This window comes from Diadema setosum, chromosome 3 (assembly GCF_964275005.1).
Source record: "Diadema setosum chromosome 3, eeDiaSeto1, whole genome shotgun sequence".
Taxonomy (NCBI): Eukaryota; Metazoa; Echinodermata; class Echinoidea; order Diadematoida; family Diadematidae; genus Diadema; species Diadema setosum.
Genome location: NC_092687.1, coordinates 4,055,613 through 4,070,934, shown reverse-complemented (window position 1 = coordinate 4,070,934; position 15,322 = coordinate 4,055,613).

The window sequence follows — 15,322 nt, the reverse complement described above, 5'->3', positions numbered from 1 at the left end:
GCAATATCGTGTATTAACTCTTTATGTGCCATGGTGGAAACCCCCTGTGCGCCACGTTATTCTGAGACACGAAGGTAGTCATGCTTCGAGAAAGAATTCGGTTCTTCCAATTTGCATAACTTCTATAAATTTCTGTTAGGGTTGACACAATAGTGAGCAAAGTTAAAGAGGAATGCCAAACTTTGCTTCGATATAAATTGTATGACAAATTTATTTTCAATTTTTCTTTTGAATGACCAGTTGCTACATTACTGAAAGGCATGGCTTTTGCACATAAAACCATGACAGAAACTTAGAATGTACACGCAAATCTAGTTGTTAACACCGCTTGATAGTCTAATCACCACGTAGAATGCAAGCCGTATGTGAGAGGAACAAAAGCGCAAAAAACGCTTTCATCGTACCGCGGGATTAGCGATTTATTGATTGGTTTAAGCGGCTTTGTTTGTTGAGCAGAATATGCGAAGTTGGCACGCCGTCGACTGAGTCGTACGTGCGAACGTGGCACATAAAGAGTTAAATCTTAAACGTGACAATTCAAGATCTTGGCACCAGAACATCAAACGCATGTCATCGAATGTCAAACGTGAGATGACCCTGTCCTTGCCTGACATAGATCCGGGTGACTTGTTGACTACAGCAAATGTAATGAACTCCTATTTTGTCAACATATCCAGTGACTCCCGCATTCTAGATCCGGCCCTACTACCAACTTTCAGACCAGTGCCAGCAAAGTCCATACCCACCATTAAACCTTGGACTATCTACCGTGAGCTGGCTAAATTCAACGTTGGAAAAAGCAGAGGTCCAGACAGAATCCCCCCATGCTTGATACAGGAGTTCGCAGCAGAACTTAGCTCACCATTATGCCACATCATAAATTCCTCCTTTGAACAGGAAGTTGTTCCTAGCGGATGGAAGAAGTCAATTGTGCCGATCCCCAAAGAAACACCACCATGTTTGAGCAAGTTACGTCCAATTGCGCAGACGAATCATTTCGCTAAGCTGTTAGAACTCTTTGCATATCGATGGCTCATGGCTGACATTGGTGGAAACATTGACCCTATGCAATTCGGAACCAGTAAGGGATTATCAACAAATCATTATCTACTCAGCCTCTTGGATTACCTCCATTCCTGTGGGGACAAACCCAACAATGTGACCACTATGATACTAACGGATTTCACAAAGGCTTTTGACTTGGTGGACCACAACGTTGCTGTTTCATGCATGTACAACATGGGAGCAAGATCGTCACTCCTCCAGTGGCTTTGTTCCTGTCTGGAAGAACCAAGCAAGTGCGTTACCAGGGTCAGTTTTCATCTGCTCTTGGTACCAAGGCTGGTGTCCCACATGGTACGCGATTACGACCTCTTGTATTCTTGAGTGTTGTTTACGATGCCCTCACATCTGCAAACGTCAAGCGATGGAAGTATGTCGATGATCTTACAATTGCTCATAGCCGACAAGTAAACATGCCCTGCAATCTCTCTCAGACAGCTCCCAGAGCCCCAGCTCTCCCTAGGAAGTCAGGTTATACCGGAAACCAAACAAGTGAAACTCCTTGGTGTCATTATCAGAAATGATCTCCAGTGGACTGACCACATCACCTACTGTAACATCACATCCAATGCATTGAGGAAGATGTACATCATCCGTTCTCTAAAGCGTTTCGGAATGCCAACTAGCGATCTTGTGACTGTTTTTGTGTCGCGTACGTCCAATATTGGAGTACTGCTGCATCAGTTGGCACTCGTCCTTAACACAACATCAAAATGCCGCGATCTAACGAGTACAGAAACGAGCCCTACGAATAATACTTGACAATCAATATGAAACATATAATCAGGCACTGGACATTTGTGATCAACCACGTTGTATGTTCGTCGTGAAGAATTGCGTCGGAAATTTGCAAAGCAGTCGTTTGATAATTTTCGGGACTGGTTACCAGCGAATCGAGGCTCCAGACTCCAGCTTAGAAATAGCCAAAAACTGACTGAAGTTAAATGTCGAACCGAACGTTGTAAGAAAAGTGCAATCCCATATATTGTAAGACTACTTAGTGAATATGTGTAATGATGGTGTGTAAAACAGCGTATGAAGTGGTTAATTACATTGTTGTTTTCGAATTAAGAATAGCATGATTAAGATTTGGCATAAGGAAATGTCATCTATTGTTTAAGTTCATGTACATGTGTACGTGTACAGCCTGTATATACTTGTAATGTTTTTAGTAATATATGTGTATATACTGATAATGTTTTAAGTAATGTTCTTTTACATTTATGTTTGTACAGTATAAGCAGTCTTTTATCAACATTGATTTTTAAGTAAGTAGTGGTATTGAAATTATGTGGCAATTGTTAATCATGTTATACATATGTAATATATCACTGATAGTTCTGCATATTTTGGATTTTTATACTGAGTTTATACACTCTAAGAAAAAAAGGTTCTCGAATGGTTCTCGTCGGCTCCAAAATGGTTCTCATCAGATGGTTCTCGCAAAATGGTTCCGATGAGCACCTATAAATGGTTCTCAATCGAAATGGTTCCGTTCGTCACCATTTGCTAGTATGCGACCCAGTCCCCAAGTGCTATTTGTGGTACTCCTGCAGGTCAAACAATATCTTTAGGTCCACTTTTATTCTTCTCCTTGCTGTATATTCGAATGCCAGATGTAAGAATCACCAAAAATGTGGTATTGGTACAAAAACATTGTATGTGTTTCTACTGCTGAGATAATAAGAAGTACATATTGTTTTTATCGTAGACTAATGACTTCTCTTGGCTGCGTGGCAACTGACAGCTGCCACCATCCAATTTTAGCGCTCGATCAGATATGCGTACGCGTAAACGTACACATACTCGACTAGTACTGCACTGTTGCACAGCCGCATGAGAATCTTGTGTGTGTAACCGCCGCGGCACGCGCCGCGGCTATGTAGCCCTGTGCTGCCTGCCTGCCTATGCAAACCTACCACCACACTGCGGGCAGAGTGCCAATGCAATACCATGCATGCAGCAGCAGACGGCTAGTAGACACTTATCCACAGTAGGTCTATGCATCACACCTATAACGAACGGCACCCGGTAACGTTAGACATTAATTTTGTCAAAGTGGACTGGAAACGTGTCACTGTCAATTCCATTTTACCGTCCCGGCCGGAGTTACTTGTTCCCTGGTTTCTGTGCATGTTGGTGTGTCCACTTCCCTGACATATGAATTGAAAGATACAATAGACCTACATCGCATTAATAAAACAAGTCATTGCTATAATTCGATAAACAGAACACGGCATTACATGATGTGACTCCTTACTTAGAACAAGCCTGAAAACATACTGAAGAGATTTTGACCTACACGCCTACTGGGCTGTAGACAGACCAAGGCCTACTGGACTGTAGACAGACCTCTATAGTAGTATAGTATGGCTTTGCTTCGCGAACGAAGATTTAAGGAAGTCCACGTCTGCTGCAGGCTCGAAAGTGACTGATGAGTCCGATGCGGGACAGGCAGGCACGGTTGCAGCGGTTGCACGGGAAAGGCGATTGGTTGATGTTGGGTGTTGGGTTTTTCCTCTGTTGTCTTTTTCTGTTGAGTCGGGGACTGCGATTATCCTCGAAGGCGGCTGTTGCTCGTCGAACAGTAAGGCGCCAAGATGTGCGATCAGAGGCGATAGCAGCCCACCGTCGGTGATCGATGTTGCAGGTGCTCAAGGTTTTTTTCAAGCAGTCCTTGTATCTCTTCCTGGGTCCACCTCTGTCTCGGTGTCCAGAAGAGAGCTCACCGTACAGCATGACCTTCGGAAGGCGATGGTCTTCCATTCTCGAGACATGACCAGCCCAGCGCAGTTGAGTTTTCATCAATGTGGCTTCGATGCTAGTAGTCTCTGCCAGCTCAAGAACTTTGATGTTGGTGACAAAGTCATTCCAGTGGATGTTTAGGATGAAGCGGAGACATCGCTGGTGGAAGCGATCAAGAAGGCGTAGGTGATGCCGGTAGAGGGCCCATGACTCGGATCCGTACAGGAGAGTTGGTAAGACAACGGCTCTGTACACGCTGATCTTTGTCTGCTTTTTCAGGTGGTTGTTTTTCCAGACTTTGTCGTGCAGTCTACCACAGGCGCTGCTTGCCTTAGCAAGTCTGTTGTCAATTTCTTTGTCGACTCTTGCGTTTGATGTGATGGTGCTGCCGAGATAAGTAAATTGATCAACTGTTTTGAGTTCTGTTTGCCCTATGGTGATGTGGGGGGACTGGTAATCCTGTCGAGGAGCCGGCTGATGAAGAACCTCGGTTTTCTTCAGGCTTACTTCAAGGCCAAATGCTTTAGCAGTATCTGCGAAGCAGGACGTTAAGCGCTGGAGAGCAGACTCTGAATGAGCAACAAGAGCGACATCATCTGCGAAGAGTAGCTCACGGACGAGTAGCTCATGCGTCTTGGTGTGAGCTTGCAGACGTCTCAGATTAAATAGACTGCCATCTGTGCGGTACCGGATGTAAACAGCATCTTCGTTATTGAACTCTTCCATGGCTTGTTTGAGCATCATACTGAAGAAGATTGTAAACAGGGTCGGTGCAAGAACACAACCTTGCTTTACACCGTTGTCAATTGGGAAGGGTTCGGAGAAATCACTGTTATACCTAACCCGGCCTTGCTGGTTTTCATGCAGTTGGATGATCATATTGAGGAACTTCGGGGGACAACCAAGGCGCTCCAGAATTTGCCAGAGTCCTTTCCTACTCACTGTGTCAAAGGCTTTGGTTAGGTCAACAAAGGTAATGTAAAGTCCCTTGTTTTGTTCCTTGCACTTTTCCTGAAGCTGTCTGAGGGCAAAGACCATGTCAACAGTTCCTCTGTTTGCTCGAAAACCACACTGAGATTCTGGGAGAACACTTTCTGCGACACTAGGCGTTAGTCTGTTGAGAAGAATTCGAGCAAGGATTTTTCCCGCAATGGAAAGCAGCGTGATTCCTCTGTAGTTGGTGCACTCTGATTTCTCTCCTCTGTTTTTGTACAGGGTGATGATAAATGCATCCCGAAGTTCTTGAGGTAGTTGGCCTTGGTTCCAGCAAAGCGTGAAGAACTCGTGAAGCTTGATGTGTAGGGCTTTTCCACCAGCCTTCCAAACCTCTGGGGGAATTCCATCCACACCTGCTGCTTTGCCGATTTTCATTTGTTCAATCGCTTTAAGCGTCTCCTCGAGGGTAGGGAATTCATCCATCTCAGGTTTAAAGAGCTGTTGGGGAATCTGGAGCAGGGCAGATTCTTGTACTATGCGGTTGGCACTGAAGAGCGACTGAAAGTGCTCTGACCATCGGGTGAGGATGGAGGTCTTGTCGTTGAGGAGAACTTCGCCGTCTGCGCTACGAAGAGGACTTTGAACTTGGTGTGAGGGACCATAGACACTCTTCAGTGCCTCATAAAAACCCTTCAGGTCGCCAGTGTCGGCACAAAGTTGAGTTTGTTTGGCAAGGTTTGTCCACCACTCATTCTTGATCTCTCGAAGTTTGCGCTGGAGGTGACTGCATGCAAGACGGAAGGCACTTTTTTCACTGGACAGGATGGATTCGTGAGATGAGCCTGGTGGGCAGATCGCTTCTTAGCAAGTAGCTTTTTGATTTCCTGATTGCTTTCGTCAAACCAATCCTTGTTCTTCCTGGAGGAGAGTCCTAATACCTCTTTGGAGGATTGTTGTATGGCTGATTTCATCCTAGCCCAAAAGACTTCAGGAGAAATGTCCTTGAATTGGTCTTCATATTCAAGCCTTGTTTGGAGATTCGTCTGAAAATTACATCTCACTTCAGCTGACTGCAGGTAAGCAACATTGAATTTCTTCTGATGGGCCCCTCTGTATTTACTCTTAGGCTTGAAATGAAGGTTTAGCTTGCAGCGAACAAGCCGATGATCAGTGTGGCATTCAGCACTGGGCATAACTCTGGTGTGAAACACGTCACGTTGGTCTCTCCTGCGAACCAGAATGTAGTCCAGTAGATGCCAGTGCTTGGACCGGGGGTGCATCCAGGTAGTCTTTAAACTGTCCCTCTGCTGGAAAAGGGTGTTTGTGATGACTAGTTGTTGCTCTGTGCAGAACTCCAGCAGGAGGCGTCCGTTGTCGTTGCACTTTCCGACGCCATGTTTACCAAGGATTCTTGACCATGTTTCTGAGTCTTTCCCAACGCGGGCGTTGAAGTCACCAAGGATGATAACCTTGTCGTCTTCCCGAACTTGTTGGGAGAAGATGCGCAAATCAGTGTAGAACTTATACTTTTCCAATGAAATGGTTCTCATGAGCACCTTTTGAAAAGAGTCAAAAAGGTGTCCATCTTTAGTCAAAAAGGTGCCCATGGGCACCTTTCAAATAGTACTCACGATCACCATTTCATCCGGAAAAAGGTTCTAATGGGCACCTTTGCAAAAGGTGCCGACAAGGTTCTCACCAGCACCAAAAAGGGTGTCGCTATTGTGACAGTGCTGAGAACCATTTAATGGTGCTCAAAAGAACCTTTTTTTTTTCTAAGAGTGTAAGTTTATTTGATTTTGAAATGACCAGAAGAATATACAGTGTAGCAATAGCAGAATTATATTTCTCATTCCATTTGCAATTAAGAATTTGTATACATTTTTATGATTGGTGTATTTTTTATATATTTTAGATGATTTTTTTTTTAACATCTCAATGAAATGTGTTATTTATTACATTCTTGATTTTATGTCTGCTCTGTAAAATTGCGAAGATATTTTAAAGCAAAATTAATGGCAGCCAGTCTCAAGAGTTTTTGGTCTCTCTGCACGTTTTTTTTTTTTTTTAAGGTTTGTTTACAATGCAAAAAATATTTCGGTAATTCCCTGCAGATTACATTGCAAACATTTTTGATCATAGGTGATTCGATACACTATATAAGGGATTATGATGCCTAATGTTGCATCATTAAATAGCATTTTTGAACTTGGTTTATTATGTTTTCATATCAGGACTGCCGAGTTTATTCAGTTTTAATTTCATGACGCATTAATTTCATTCAAAATTACAGGTATGATGACATTTTGCAATAATTTTATGAATTCATTAGATTTTATATTTAAAACAAAGTAATTGAAAAGTATAATCCATGTTTAACATGTTTTGTTTTTAATTGTGACCCTGCACCTCAAAACAAACAAAAAGTCGCCAGACATGAATTTTTAGTTAAGATATTTGAAAGAAAGCACAAACTCAGGAAAAGTGTGAACTGAGAAAAGAGGCTCTGAAGTACGATGTCTATTCAAGCGCTTAATCTTTACCAAACCGTGCTGGCTGTGCGATGAATGGGACAAAAAACAAGAAGTAAACCACCAGAGTAACAACAATGAAGGGATTATCAAATTAAACCAAAATTATGCATACCTCATTAACACATTCTGTCCATAATCAATGCCAACTTTCAAAGCAGTAGCACTATTCTTTCAAAAGTTATCAGAGTTGAAAGTGAAGAGTGTGGACAAGGTTTTTCAGAAATGAAAAAGGGATTCTAAAGACACACCTAATCACACTATTCTACAAAGAATGTTCGAGATAAACTGCTAAAAAACACACTTTCCTGCCCGTTATATGATACCAAATTTTAGCATAATTTAAAAGAAGACCCGCTCTTTCAGAACTTATAAAAAAAGTCAAGTTCGGCCAGATTAACCCATTTCACTTATTTTCAGTCCTCACGCAAAATCAGTGTGCGCGACTTTATGTTCGTTTTTAGGTGCACGGTCACAATTGATGAAATTATGTAATTTTTATGTCATTTTACTATATATACACAATTATCGCAATTCAGCTACTCAGCTGCTAAGATGATTGAATAAACCATGAATTCAATTAAACACACTACAAGTGCGCGCAAGGTGAAAAACCTATGACGTACATCACAACATCATCTTTTCTTCCCATGCGCATGATCTGTGAAACTGAACACGTCGAACTCGCTACTTTATTCTATTTTCTTCTCCGACGCTAAAAAAAAAAAAAAAAAAAAAAATACATAAAAAATATTTTCGACGAATATTTTCATAAAGGCATAAAGTCATCATGCAGTGCAGTGCTACCTCTGCATACCATGACAGAGGAAGCTGGTGCCGCCGGTGGGAAAAAGAGTACCGGTAAGCGAGTCCGACAGGGTTGGACCAGGAGGTATGAGAGAACTATACCTCCTCGATTGGACTATGGAAGAAATAGACGCCTTGTTACCAATGTGGGCTGAAACTTCCGGTTTTTTTTGGTTTTTAACATCGAGTGGGACCCACTCGTAGTTACGGGGGCAAAAGCTAAACCTCGAGATTTCGTAACCTCGAGGTTAAGATTCGTCGTGTAGACACACATGGGATTTACTTTTAACACGTTATACTTTTTACTTTTTTATAGTTTAGATCTACTTTGTCAATCTCATAATTTCATTTTCAATCAGAAATGAGCAAGACGCCATACACCTGGACTATATAGAGCTAATTAATTCAGTACCGATTCCTGCAAGTAATGTGAACGTCCACATTCCTACCTATCCTGTTACAGTATAATTTACAGTATAGTATGCGTGTCTTTACATGACAATGGGATATATACCTGGACGAAATATGGTGCTATATTGTATTTACTTACCAACCCGTTTTAAGGGCTCTGCTGCTTGAGTATCTATGTTCAGCTAAATGAATTGTTATTTGGCGATAACCAAAATTTCCCATGAGCATTAGAAACACTCTAACCTCTAAGGAAATTGCGTGTTTGTGTTCGTGGGGGGTGCGTATACTGAATGAAATATTAAAATAAATGACATCGAAGTGAAGCTGAACTGCCTAAGAAAAAATGAAAATAAAGAAAGTCCTTACAGCTACAGGCCTGTGAAATTTTCCAGCAGTAAAAGCGATGAAGCGGCCAATACAAAACAAAGGCAAGTAGATTGTGTGTTTGTTTTTATACAATACAATGTGATTTGTACCTGGAAGCGGCAATTGAGGTAAAGCGGCATTACCTCAATTAAAATAAAGAAAGAGACATCGCTTCTAACCACGTAACTAAACGGTAAAGACCGCAGGCGCAGAGATTGAATGAACACCGCGGAGGTTGCTAGGAGCATGCCTTCTATTGTCAAGCGGTGAAAACAGTCTCGCCTCCCCCTGATCATGATAGCGTCGGAAGGTAAACTTTGAAGGTGTTTTTCTCGAAACTCCGAGTTCCCCAACCACTTTACATGCGCTAATAAAATCATCGAAATCTCGGCAACCAAAAACTTTTATGAGTTGTGCTATATATGAAGTTAAAGTAGAAGAGTACGGGACTAGTGTTATGCCATTTTCAGTAAATTGTCCTCCCCCAACTTCGAGATCCTTTTGTTGTAGCGGGTCACATATCATCAAAGGGGATGATTAAAAGTGGAAGGAGTGCCAAGCTTATTGTCTCAGCAATTCCAAAGCAATGACACCCTTACACTTAAGGGCTTTTTACACTTGTACATTTTTGCTTACTCCCGTACCAACGGTGGGGCTAGGGGGGGGGGGGGGGTTAAGCCCCCCCCCCCTTGCCCCACCGTTGGTACGGGACTTTCCTTAGCCAACTTTCTGTTTACGCTCGTTTTTGCCAAAGTGGGCTAACCCCACCGATCATCCGGTACTATCCAGCCCTGCAAAATAGCAGGGTTAGCCCCGTAATTGCGGTGCCAAGCAAGTGAGTGTAAACAGAACGAAAAAAAAATAATCCGGGGCTAAGCGACGGAGACGAAGTCCGACCCCCACTGACCAATCGGAAACGAGGAAATCAAGTGCTGCCCGTGCGTGCGTGTCCGTGTACAGTGCACAGCGTCATCATGAATATTCATGTGGTTTGGAAAGTACCGGACTAAGATATACCAGTGTAAAAAGGTCAATGTTCTCCTTAGCCCCGGACAAGAGTATAGTACGGGACATATTGGCTAGTGTAAAAAGCTGAAAAAAGAAATGGTACGGGACTTACGATAGTCCTGGGTCAGAGAAAGTCCGGGGTTAAGAAACACAAGTGTAAAAAGGGCTAAGCACACCATAATTTCGCCTCTGAAATCAATTGTATCAATCATATACCATTGATGGCACAGTCGATAAACTTTGCTTTACAAACTTTCATTGAAACGTGTCATGAAACAATTCTGTAACTCCACTGGCAGTGATTGACTACATAAAGAAAGATATATCAAATTGAATGCTTCGCACGTATAACTCATTGGGATTATAGCCACATACTCTGTTCTGCACTGCCCAGATGCCAACAACACTCATCACCTACGGCTACGTATAGAGAAGAAACAGCCATGTTGACAATTAAAGTTTTGCCTTTTCTTTGGCGGAACGACACACAGCCCTTTCAAATACACTATAATTGGCAGGGAGGGACATGAAAAAAATTCATTACGGTACTAATAATAAAGAGCATGTGCATTCCACTTATATGACGCGCGAGATACCTCTACAGTGCGTATTAAAAAAAAAACGCAACAAGATTTGATTTCAAATTTGTGAAGATTGTATTAACTTTACACCAAATTGAGTAGCAACTATTTCAAGCTACATGTCTCCTCTCTTCAATGATATTTCATTTATTCTTAATTGGTCATGGATGCCTGAGTAATCATTCTATTTGGACGCTTGGTCAAATTGGACTTTGGGCCAAGTTTAGGTATTGCAAGAATCAAAGCACCTTCCTAGAAATGAACTAAACAAATGGAATAATGAAATTAATTTTATTGAAATTAATGATCACAATTAATGAAATTGATGAAATTATTGATCGCAACTTACCATTGTCTTTTTTCGGATACTAGTATTTCTCTCTAACATTACATATCATGCACCTCAACATGGCCACCTTTCCTTTCCACACAGATATTAGCTCTTTTCTCCATCTCACGCACAGCCCTGCGAATCATTGGGGCTATGTGGCGTAGAGCGTCAAACTCATCAGTGATTCTTTTTCTCTAAGTTGAAATATGTGGAGGGGTTAATGAACTCTTTGCTCTTGAGAGAACCCCAAAGAAAAAAAAAAGTCACAAGTCAGATCCGGAGATCGTGGTGGCCACTCCACATCATGATACAAAGGCAATCACCCGATGTCCAAATACCTCAGCCAATATGTTTCTTACTGCAATTAGTCGATGGGCTGGTGTGCCATCCCGTGTTCACCATAGGCATCTGAACACACCGCTTTGTTGCACAGAAAATTTTCCACTTTAAAGTCAGGAATCACATTTTCATCTAAATTTGTAAGTATCCATTTCTGTTCATGTTTTCAAAGAAGAAGGGCACTAGGAGCAAACTGTTTCCACAAAGTCCAGTCCAGACATTCAGCTTTTCTCTACGAAAATCGACGTCATAGTTAAAATGCAGAAACTGAAACTTTGTTCCAAGATATCATTGAGCGAGTGGATGCCAGTGAATGGATTTCTTCATTTGTGGTGGTCCACAAGAAAAATGGTGCCGTTGTGGGGGACAAATACCCACTTTCTAACATACAGGAATTGCTCGCTGAACTGAGAGGTGCGACAGTATTCAGTACTTTAGACCTTGCATCAGCGTACCACCAGTTGCTTTTGCATGAAGAATCACGTGATCTCACTACGTTCATCACGCATGACGGACTGTTCAGATTCAAACGTGTGAGTTTTGGACTGTCATCAGCACCTTCAGCCTTTCAAAAACTCATGGCTTCACTTCTCTGTGGCCTGGAAGGTGTACAGTGTTACCTTGATGACGTGCGCATGGTTGTCTATGGTAATACTCAAGCTGCGCATGATGTAAACCTACGTGGAGTACTTCAGCGGTTGCAGGATGTTGGGATGACACTCAATGCTCTAAAATGTCATTTCAGTCTACATGAGATCCACTACTTTGGGCATGTGATATCCAGCAAGGGACTACAACCGGATGAATCACATGTCGATGTCTTTCGGGATGCCCCAGTTCCTACTGATGTTACCTCACTGCGCTCGTTCATCGCTTTGGCATCATAATTACTCTCGCTTCTTGCCAAACTTTTCAAGCGTGACTGAACCACTCCGAGCGTTAACACGAAAAGGATTTCCCTTTGTGTGGACTGCTGAGACAGATCGAGCGTTTCGCGAAATCAAGAATCTCATCGCAAACAATACAACATTGCAGTTGTTCAACCCCGACTTCCCAGTGATTGTTGCAACAGACGCATCTGCGTATGGTCTTGGAGCGGTCCTGCCTCAAGTGCGCGATGGAAAGGAAGTTCTTGTCGCATTTGCCTCACGCACGCTCACCAACACAGAACGAAATTATCCGGTTGGAGAGAAAGAAGCCCTTGCTTGCGTATGGGCTTGTGAGAAGTGGTTTCAATACATCTGGGGTCGCCACTTCATCCTACGTACTGACCATCAGTCTCTTACGACTCTACTATCGAGTAAGGGAACCGGACGACAGACCATGCGAATCGCACGATGGGCAACACGACTTATGCGATTCAACTACACAGTTTAGTACAGTCCTGGAGTACACAACACGACAGCTAGCTGACGCACTTTCGCGACTTCCGCGGCCAACCACTGATCCCGTCATCGATGACGACAATGAAGTTGTCATTCAGCATGTTAACGCGATGTTCGCTAGTGCTACGATGACAAAGTCTGAGCTTCAAAAAGCGACCGCTACGGATACAGTGCTACAGCGTGTTATTTCATACACTGTGAATGGGTGGTCTAAGGAATCATGCAGGGATGACGCGATGAAACCATTCTACATGGTTCGCGATGAGTTGTCAGTGATAGATCAGTGTCTTTTCAGGGGTGACAGAGTTGTCATTCCTTCTACATGTCAATCCGTTTTGATTGCAGCTGCACACTCTACTCATCAAGGGATAGTTCGCACAAAACAATGATTGTTTGTGGCCAAAGATGGATGGCATGGTGGAAGAATCCATTCGACACTGCATTTTCATGCCAGACGAGCGATAAAGTGGCACGTCCTCGCAATACGCCACTTCAAAGCGTTCCACTTCCTTGTGGTCCATGGGAAAAGCTTTGAATTGATATCACAGGGCCATTCAATTCATGTGAATGCAAGTATGCCATTGTGGCAATTTATTATCACTCCAAATGGCCAGAAGTAGCGTCCGTTCGTGAAGTGACATCGCGCACAGTCATTGGTTTCCTTAGCCAGCTGTTCGCGAGGGAAGGATTGCCATCGGAAATTGTCACCGACAACGGTGTTTAGTTCGTTTGAGTTTGAGGACTTTCTGAAACCGCTCAACATTCAACATCGCAAATCTTCATTGTACTATCCGCGTGCCAATGGAGAAGTTGAGAGGTGGAATGGAGTGCTAAAGCAAACCGTGCAAATCGCTTCCATGGAAAGGAAACCATGGAAAGATGCAAAGCTTGAATTGCTGATGGCGTATCGCTCAACACCGCACCAAACGACCGGTAAATCTCCTGCTGAGCTACTCCACGGTCGACGCATGGTAACACCTGTCAGCATTCGCAAAGATCACAATAGTGAGCGAAGTACCACGCGCAATGACACAGTTGTTCGCGAACGCGTGGAGAAAATGCAAGCCAAATCGCGTGAATACGCAAACAAAATTAGGAGTGCAACCGTCCCTATGTTCAAAGTAGGGGATTTGGTCAGAGCAAAGCGTGCTGTTAAGGTGCGCAATTCAAAATACTACCCACCACAGCGAATTATAGGCAAGAAGGGCCCCTACACATACGTTCTTCAGGAATGCATCAAAATGCAACAAAATTAACAAAAAGCCAAAACAAAATAAAATTAGTAAACACTCGAACATTAAAAACTGAGAACTATGTTCATATATTCACCATGTGTTGCATGACAATGCATGTGGAAGTTTTGTACGTGTTGTTGCATAAATGAACATGTTATGTTTTGTGCAGAGAGTAAAGATATTGGCACTCATTTGCAACCATCTTATAGATGACTTCTTACAATGAAAAAACAAACAAAACAAAACAAATGTGGGAAGTTCTAGGTCCAAATGTTTCCTTAATTGTTACTGGGAAACTTATGTTGTTTAAAGTGACATTTAGTTTGGTTTATGTCTGCCAAAATTCAGTTGACGATTTGCTTAAGTGGTTCTCTTGAGGACTCCACATGTGTGCAAATGAGTGATACCACCTTTAAAGAATATTTGAAGTATTGGCTTTAATAGATGTATGCGTGTATACAGTTTCATACACTGGAAACAGAGAGAAATTAAGGATAGATATTTATGTGTAAATTATTTCCGCACAGGTTTTATTAGCTTAAAAAAGAAAGTGAGATGCATACAGTCAAATTTAGCCGATAAATAGATAGATTTGAGAAATTCTATTTTAATTAAGTTTTAGGAAAGTCAAACAAAAAAATATGTAATTTGTACAATATCATTGTGGGAGTTAAATTATAGTTTATATGCATGCAAGTTAAATGAGTATTAAGGTAGTGAAAAACATTATACAAGATGATACAGGTTTGATTTTAAAGATAATACGGCATTTGGTTATAATGACAGGCATGCAAAATGTGTATCTGGTGAACTATTGTTTGGAGTTTATTGTACATATTCAAACCATTATAATTACTAACAAGTTATTGGTTATAAAAGCATCAGGTACACGCTATGAAGGATATTCCTTTTAAGGAGAGGGAAATGTGGTTACTGTTTTAATACATCGTTTAAGTCTGAATCAAGACTATTTTATGTCATGAAAATGCCTGGAATAAGGCGAGGAGAGTAAATGTTGCATAATGGATCGTGATTAAATTACATCGAACCTACGACATGCCTCCATTTTTTCTAAATTCGTGTCTTTTTCGGAAGTAGACATAACACATATGCAAAATCTTTCATCATGTGGGACATTTTTATAACGACCGGTTTCGAGGGCAATAGGGGCAGAACCACCTCTGAGCAGAGCTAATGCTCGCCTATTAGATCTATTCTGACACTGTATAACATAATTAGAAGTAATCATAGAATGTTTAAAATTACGAAAAGTTCTGAGTTTATTTTTGGATAGGGGAACTCTCCTTTTATCATCAAACAATGAGCATTTCCTTTTATTTTCAACATAATAATTTACATGCTTTGGATACAGTGTCTACAAAATGTTGTGTACTAACAAGCTCAGCCAATGCTTCAGTCATGCATACACTGCAATTTCGCAAATAATTGTTTAACTTTATAACACAAATTTTTGACACCATTATTTGCCAGGGACTTTGACCACAAGAAAATTTTTCGAGGGTAACGATCACTAGTATACGTACTCAAGTTACACTAAAACCTAGCAATTGATTGACACTGAAAA